This window comes from Mastomys coucha, unplaced genomic scaffold (assembly GCF_008632895.1).
Source record: "Mastomys coucha isolate ucsf_1 unplaced genomic scaffold, UCSF_Mcou_1 pScaffold22, whole genome shotgun sequence".
Lineage (NCBI taxonomy): Eukaryota > Metazoa > Chordata > Mammalia > Rodentia > Muridae > Mastomys > Mastomys coucha.
The window spans coordinates 195,561,752-195,570,237 of NW_022196905.1; positions in this window are offsets into that span (position 1 = coordinate 195,561,752).

The following is an 8,486-nucleotide window of genomic DNA, read 5'->3' on the forward strand; positions in this document are numbered from 1 at the left end:
TTTTGCTAGGACTGGTATCTCCCAGTCAATTGTAATTCCCCATAACCCTCAAGGCCAAGATATTATTGAGTGGGCTCTACTCCTCTCTTAAAAATACAATTAGTGGGGATATGGAGTACTTGACCCCAGGATAAATTAATAGAAAAAAAATGTTAAATTTTGACAAGCAGGCTCTCACCACAATATGTGACTGTGGTCTATTGGAGAGACCCTATAGACCTGGGAAGGGTCCAACTCTTCTGCCAACCATGGAACCAGGGTTTGTTTGTGTTCATCCAGAAGGACCACATAAGTTCATTTGTGTTCCTGGCAGATACAGCAAGTCCTGTACTGCTAACATCCCAGATGGAGCAGATGGGACCACTGAAGACAGCCTTGCAGAACTACATATCTGGTAAATGTGTCCCCAGCTAAGGCTCTTGTAAAATAGGCACAGAGAATGTCTCCAGAAGGACCAAAGACTGGACATTATATCCTTTTTCTACTGATGTTTGCTATAATAATGGCTAATACTCAAGTGCTTGCCCAGATGTTGTTTGGAGCTGCTGTTAGGAATCTGCCATTTTTGTCCTTGTTAGTTGGGATTCCCCATTGCCTATCATGTACAGTGACAATAGAGCAGTGGGAGAGAACCAGTTCCCCATCCACTCTATTCTATCTTTTTCATTTAACAAATCATTCAACCTGGCCTAGGGGATGGTAGGCTTTTGTCTAACAGAAGATATATGCCCGGAGGATTTCATCCTACTGGGTCAGATAGTTACTGTGGACCTCTCCAATTGGGACAAGGCTCATTAAGTCAGTGGTGGTCAATATGCTTTGCCTCCACTACTCCAATGGGGAACCACAATAGTGTATTAACAGGTCTTTGACAGGGATAAATGAGACATTCCCCAACCCTCAAAATGTCAAAACTCAACAGTAACTCAACAGTTGCACATCATATTGCTCCTTTTAGACAATCTTAACCTTGAAATAGAAACAGAAGGAAGACTTTGCTAGATGTGGAAGTTAACCTTGTTAAGGAAAAAGTGATATGGAGAGTAATGCACTACAGGCACATGAGATGCCTTAAAGAGTCCTGATCTTCTGAACATGGTATTTGCATTTGATCTTAGATGGTTCCCAGGAACACTGGTGAGATAACAGAAAGGAACTGAGGCCAGGGCAGTGTCTGTTCTCCCCATCTTCACAGAAATTCTAACAGATGATGATGCTCCCCCACTCCTTCTCTGTTACCTATGTGTGTGTGTCATTTTGCTACTCAACCTATGCTCCAGGAATGGGCCCACACTACCTGTCTCTACCCAGCTTCCCTTGAATCCACAGATACAACACACACACACACACACACACACACACACACACACACACACACAGAGTTGTTCATTTCCAACTTGTTTTCTTAGCACAATTGCTGGGCATTACTATCTCCCACCTAGAAAGTATACCCTTATCATTACTCTTAGCTCTGCACCTCCCACCTGCCCTAACTTTAGTTGGCCAATTTAATCTAGTCCCTGCTAAACATTTCTGACCACGCACCTTTAGGAGCTGCCACAGCCCACCTTTCCTCCAGAGATCTCACATGGCTGCCTGGTTCTTCTCTCTCCAAGCATGATTCCCTTCTCCTCCCTTCTATCTGTCTCCTTTTTCTCCAGGAACATGAAGTCCTATCTGTACCTTCCACCCAGAAATTAGCCCATGGCTTTCTTTACCAACAGATCAAGAACCAATGGGGGAACATGACCTTAGCATCAGCACTGCCCCTACAAAACTGTCTTTTAGTTTCATTTTCTAATTTATTGATTGTCATAGAATCATTTCAAGCATAGAATCATCTGATAGTTTTCCATTCCATACAAATAATTCATCTGAAGTGTTTGAAATACATTGTATGAGCCCCAAATGATCAGGGATGCTATTTGTGGTATATCATCACAGTTTTAGTAAGATTTATATTATCTTAAGCATTATCATTCACTTTTGTTATGGTGCTAGTATTAGATCCAAGGTTATATATATCCTAGACAAATGCTTTACCAATTAACTACATTTTCAGTCAACATTTCCTTTTTTAAAAGAATATTTTGTTTTTGCTTGTTTATTTGGGCTACTTTGCTTTTTTAATTTTTTTTGTGAAAATTTCACACATGACCACTGTATTTATATCATATCTTACTATTCATTACCCTTGTCCATGATTCTTCTCATTTGTTCTATTATTATTACTATTATTTAGACAGAGTTCCATTATACAGCCCTGGCTACCTGGAACTTGCTACATAGACTAGGTTGGCTTTGAATTGATGAGATTCATCTTCCTCTGCTTCCTTAATATTGTGTATCTATGGCTTTATTAGTTATATTAAATATTTTCTTAACCAGGGATGATGAAAAATGATTTTAGTATATCATGTTGTCAGGCAGCATAATAGATTTTTACATTTGATATCCTTTTAGATTGTTAAACAGAAATAATTACAAACGTTTAATAATTTACTGTTCTCTTTATATATGAAAATTTAAACTTTCTAATGAACACTGATTCATTTTAAGTAATTTTAATCATCTTGATTCAATTTATACCAGTTCTTCCTTACAGAGATTGAACTAAATCACATCCACTTCATATAAACAAAAGGCATGATTAAATTCATCAGGGGAGAACTATATGCCAGTCCTTGGCATTAACGTAAAAGTCACAGTGCTCTTTATGTTTATGGGTTTCAGATTAGGCAATTAAATTAAGTAGGGCCAAAAGAAAATATGTTCAAACTGACTCAAGGTAGGGAAAAGTCCCAGCAAGTAGAAAGCTCTGGGATCTCTCTCTCTCTCTCTCTCTCTCTCTCTCTCTGTCACTCTCTCTGTCTCTTTCTCTGTCTCTCTATTTGTGTGTGTGTTTTTGTGTGTTATTTATATACAATTTTCATTGCATTAAATAACTTCAGCCATACTGTACATTTTCTACTACACTTCTCCAAAATTCTTATTTTGTTTTCTTAAATTCAATGTGTTTTTGTAGTCCTGGCTTGGATAGATGAATTGGTACATGTTTTTCAACAACCTGCACTTACTTTATAATTATACCATATTTTGGTAATTCTTATACTATTTTAAAATATTGCAAAATTTCAGTATTATGATATTTTAAAGTGGACCATATTGATATTACTAATGTATTTGTGTTAGTATCCTACAGTATGTACTCATATAAAACAAGTAATCCAAAAATAAATGTAGTCTGAATTGCCAACTCACATGCTGGATCCTCATGTCTGTATCTCTCTTTACTCACACTCCATGAACAATGCCAAAGTTAGACATATTAAAAAAACCACAAAGCCAAATAGTGGAAGTGGCAGGAAGAGTCACCAATCTCTCACAGTAAATCAAAATCTAGAAAACAATTTATAATTTGTAAAGAAGAGAAGTTGAAAGTAACCCTAGGTCAAAAACTAGTCCTCATGAACTAAACAGCACAGATGTAAAGATATGACCACAGATGTTTACACAATGTAATAATACTAAAAGAGAATCAAAGCCCCAAACCAAATCTTGAACAAAGTAAAGTTTCTGCTTTTGAAAGACCACAGAGAGATAAGAAAGTGATACCATTCAATAGCTGATAGGGAAGGTACTCTCAGACTGGAGAAAGAAAGAAACCAGCCACAACATTGCTTTAGAGTGATGCAAAATTCGTATCAGAGCCCCACATCCTCTAGGAAGGGTGAAGGAAGAAAGCAGAGAAAGAGAAGGGTGAAACTAGAAGGGATTTGCTGTTGAGGTTTAACCTTCTCCCCAACAGGAACACAAGAACTGATGTAGGAAATGCATTTTGCCCTCCAAATCTATGAGTTAAGTTCTAAATAGGGTGCATACCTATAATCCCAGCATTAAATAAGATGGGACAGGAAAGGAACAAGTTTGAGGAGAGGTTTTTTGTGAGCCATTCTCAAACAACAATGCCATCATAAATGATTAATATATATTTATCAATTTGTCTTTTTCCAATTATCCATTCAAAAGAGTAGGTTAATTTCCTCTCTTGGCTATTGAATCAATATGTGTTGGTGTGCAGTTATCTATTGTATGAAGGTTTTGACTCATTTTTGAATGTACCTAAAAGTGGTGTATCTGAACTGTGATTCAACTATATTTCCTATAATTGTTTTTTTTTTTTTAATATGAGGTGCAAACAAGTCAAATCAGAAAGGACCATTTGTTGTCTTTGCATTTTCTTACATTTTTGCAGGCTTCCAGGAGCTACTGTAACCACTCTTAGGCTGAGTTCTTACTAGTGCCTTTTGCTCACAAATGTGTTGAGTGCAGAAACATACTCAAGATTCCCCTACCAGAGGAGAATATGGAATGCTCTGTTCTTCACCATTTTATACCCAATATATTCTGGAACATGTTAGGGTCTGAGAAATGTATGAATCAGAGGTTGAAATATAGCGGAATATCACTGTTGTCCTGACAATGTCCAAATTAGTCCAACAAAAGCAATCTACATTGTGTTGGGGCACAAGCACTGAGAAATCACAGTTGCCATGGACACAGCCATCTCTATTGAGCCTTCAGGTCATATTCACACACAGCTCATCTTGTTCCTGCTCCCACAAGTAAGCCTTATATTCCCCAATGAAAACACTCCCTGCTTTTCTCTACGGCACAGCCCACTTTTCATCACATAGAATTGTGTCTCTGGACCTATCTCCTCACAACCCATTTCAGGTCCCACACTGATTCTTTACATGGCCACTCAACTTAACAGTGAGGAAGAGAAGGGTTTAAAATGTTTAAATGAAAAATCTTTCCTACTGTCTTGCCAAAATGATTATCTGTAATACTTCTCAAGATTATTCTGTTCCATAATAGTAGGTAAAACTGGCAGTTTCCAATATCTATGTGCTCCAGAATTATGGATCTTAAATATATTTTATAGCATACAGAATTATATCTATGTGATTTATTGAGCCTTTCCTTTTCTGCTTTGTTTAAATTCTCATGGAGGTGCATCCTTTTCTTTTCCTGTCATGTATCCTAAGGCTTGAATCACTTTTTTTCTTTTTCCAGGCTTAAATGTGAACACATGGGCTATTATCTGTACATTTCTACTATATACTGTTACTCTCCTGTGTTGTCCCAGGCCACCTATTCCTGTTTGCAGCTCCAAACCTGTTTTGTTTAAAAATGATGAAGCTTCAGCAAAGTGTTGAGTATTTCTGAACTGACATCTTACCTCTCATATTTAGTGTTAAACATTTACATATTGGGTATAATTAAGCTTCAAATATATTTGATTATTTTCAACTACATTTGCTATTTCTGACATATCTACTGTACATTCTTGTGAGATTCTATGCGAATCTAAAACAAAACTTAGGAAATGTAGCTCATCATATGCTGTTGGAAAATAAATGGGGCAGATGCTAAATCATAAAAAAGACTAATTATACAGATCTGTTTTAGATGCCAAATTTGTTCTGCCTCAAAAAAAAAAAAACCCAAGTACAGCAAGTATAATAATGGATATATTTTGATTAAAATGTTATTTTTAAAATGAAAAGCAAAAATATTAATTAATAGAAGGGATGGAGAAAAACCTATGGTAATGAAAAAGCTCTATGTTCTTTAAAATTCAAACAGCCATCGATATTGTAAAGAATACATTATTAAACCTTGTTTCAAGAGAACTACATACCACATGAGACATCTGCTCAGCCTAGGTATGCTAAGTTAGTGCAGTAGGTTACCAACAAAACAAAGATATTGCTGAGGGGAAGTCTGTGAGATACAAGGCTTATTAAAGCTTGCTAATAGAAAAGTCAAGAGCTCCTGACTGAGAATAGACAACAGACTGGACAGGAAACGCACAGATGTCAGTGGCACCATGCCAGACATGATGACCTGAGGTTGTCTCCCAGATCCCACAAGATTGAAGAGCGGAACTGAACAAACTTGCTTGCCACATGCATGACTGCATACACACACACACACACACACACACACACACACACACACACACACAACTTTCTAGTTTGAGCACTGCTTCATCTTTCAGCAGTGCTGCTAAGATCCAGTGTCCTGCAGCATTTGTATTGTTCACTGAGTTCTGTTTCTTTAGTGTTTACTACAAAGAGAGAGTGTCTTGTTAGTGACACCATTCAATTACCTTTGTTCTTATAAGAAGATAATTCCAGAGAAGAGCTGACTTACATATTCAAGAAGCAGGAAATTTCTGCTAATAATATTAATGTGTTTAGTTCCCAATACTTCTGATTTTATTTGAGCATTCTATTATTATTATTATTATTATTATTATTATTATTATTATTATTATTAACTTTTGATCTTTGTGCATGTGCTAACAGTGTTCTGTTCAGAAAATCTTTTCTTGTTCCAATGAGTTCAAGATTATTCCCCACTTTTTTTCTATCAGGTTTAATGTGCCTAGTTTTATGTCGAGGACTTTAATCACTTTGACTTAATTTTTGTGAAAGGTAATATGTATAGATTTATTTGAATCTTCTATGTTCAAATATCCAATTTGAACTGCACACTGTGTTGAAAATTTTGTTTTTATTTTATTTTTTTTTTAATTTTAGATATTTTCTTTATTTACATGCGAATTTCTCCTTTCCCAGTTTCCCCTCCAAAAAACAAAAAAAAAAACAAACAAAAACAAACCCCTGTTGCCTCCCCCCTCCCCATGCCTGCCACCCCGCCCTCTCCCACTTTCTGGCCCTGGCATTCCCCTACACTGGGGCATAGAACCTTCACAGGGCCAAGGTCCTCTCCTCCTATTGATGATCGATTTTGCAATCCTCTACCATACACATGCTGCTTGAACAATCAGACCCCTCTATGTGCAGTCCTTGGTTGGTGGTTGAGACCCTGGGAGCTGGATTTCTGTATTCATTATAAGAATCAGGTGTCCATACATTTGTGGGTTTATATCTAGGTCTTCAAGTCAATTTCACTTGTCAGCAGGTCTGTCTCTGTGCCAATACAATGCTGTTTTATTACTATATCTCTATAGTACAATGCAAAATCAGGGATGGTGGTACCCCAAATAGTTATTTTATTATTCAGGAATGTTGTAGCTATCTTTGTGTGTGTACATGCATGCATATGTGTGTGTGTGTGTGTGTGTGTGTGTGTTTCTGTGTGAACTGAAATTGTCTTTCCAAGATCTGTGAATAATTGTGTTAGAATTCTGATTGGGATTACATGGAATCTATAGATAGCATTTAGTCAGATGACTGATTTTACTATATCAACCCTACTGAGTCAAGAGCAGGAAAGATCTTTCCATCTTCTGATAATGTCTTCAATTTCTTCAATGAATTACACTTTTTATCATACAAGTCTTTTACTTGCTTGGTTAGAGATACCTGAAGATATTTTATATTTTGAAAGGTGTTGTTTCTTTGATTCCTTTCTCAGTCCATTTGTCATTTATTTATAAAAGAGCACTCATTTTTGAATGTTAATTTATATGCTGCTACTTTGCTGCAAGTGTTTAAGAGCAGTAGGTATTTTCCAGAAGAATTCTTAGGGTCATTTATATATACTATCATATTTTCAGCAGATAAAATCTTTGACTTGATCATTTTCATTTTGTGTCTGCTTGATTTCACTTATTACCTAGCTAAGACTTTAAGTACTATATTAACAGGCATAGAGAAATGTCATAGAAAAGCAGTTTTCTTGTTCTTGATTTTGCTGGAAATATTTTGAATTTCTCTTTATTTGGCTTTATGTTGGCTATGGGCTTGCTATAAATAATTTTGTTGTATTGAGATGTTTCTTGTATCTTGCAAGATTTGTTTTTTATTTAACATTTTCTGTTACAGAGGTATTTACTTCTTCTATCTTGTCTATGGTACCTGACCATCTCTTACTTAGTGAAGCTTGCCTATGAAGTTTCTGTCCAAAAATTTTCACTTCCAGATTTCCCTTTGCTTGGATTTTTTAATTAAATTTAATTCCAGCTTCAAGCTTTGAACTAGTTTATTTCCTTCCACTGTTAGTTTGTGGTTTTTATAGATTTCATTTTTTATTTGATGTTTTCTTTGTTTACAATATCTCTTTTCCCAGGTTCCCCTTGCAAAAAAAAAATCAAATAAAAAAACAAAACTAAAACAAATCCATGTTCCCTCCCCTCTCCCCCTGCTCACCACCCCATCCCCTCCTGTTTACTGGCCCTGACATTACTGTACACTGGGGCATAGAACCTTCACAGGGCCAAGGGCCTCTCTTCCCATTGATGACCCACTTAGCCATCCTCTGTTATACATATGCTGCTTTTATAGATTTCTTTAAGGGAATTATTAATTTCTTCTTTAAGATCTATGTCACATTCATAAAGGGTATTTTAAGGACTTTCACAAGTACTTCTCCTATGTTGCAATACTTTTTGTCATAGACTTTTGTTGGTCTCTATGGAGACATTTTATCCTTGCTGTTCTTGAATGTGT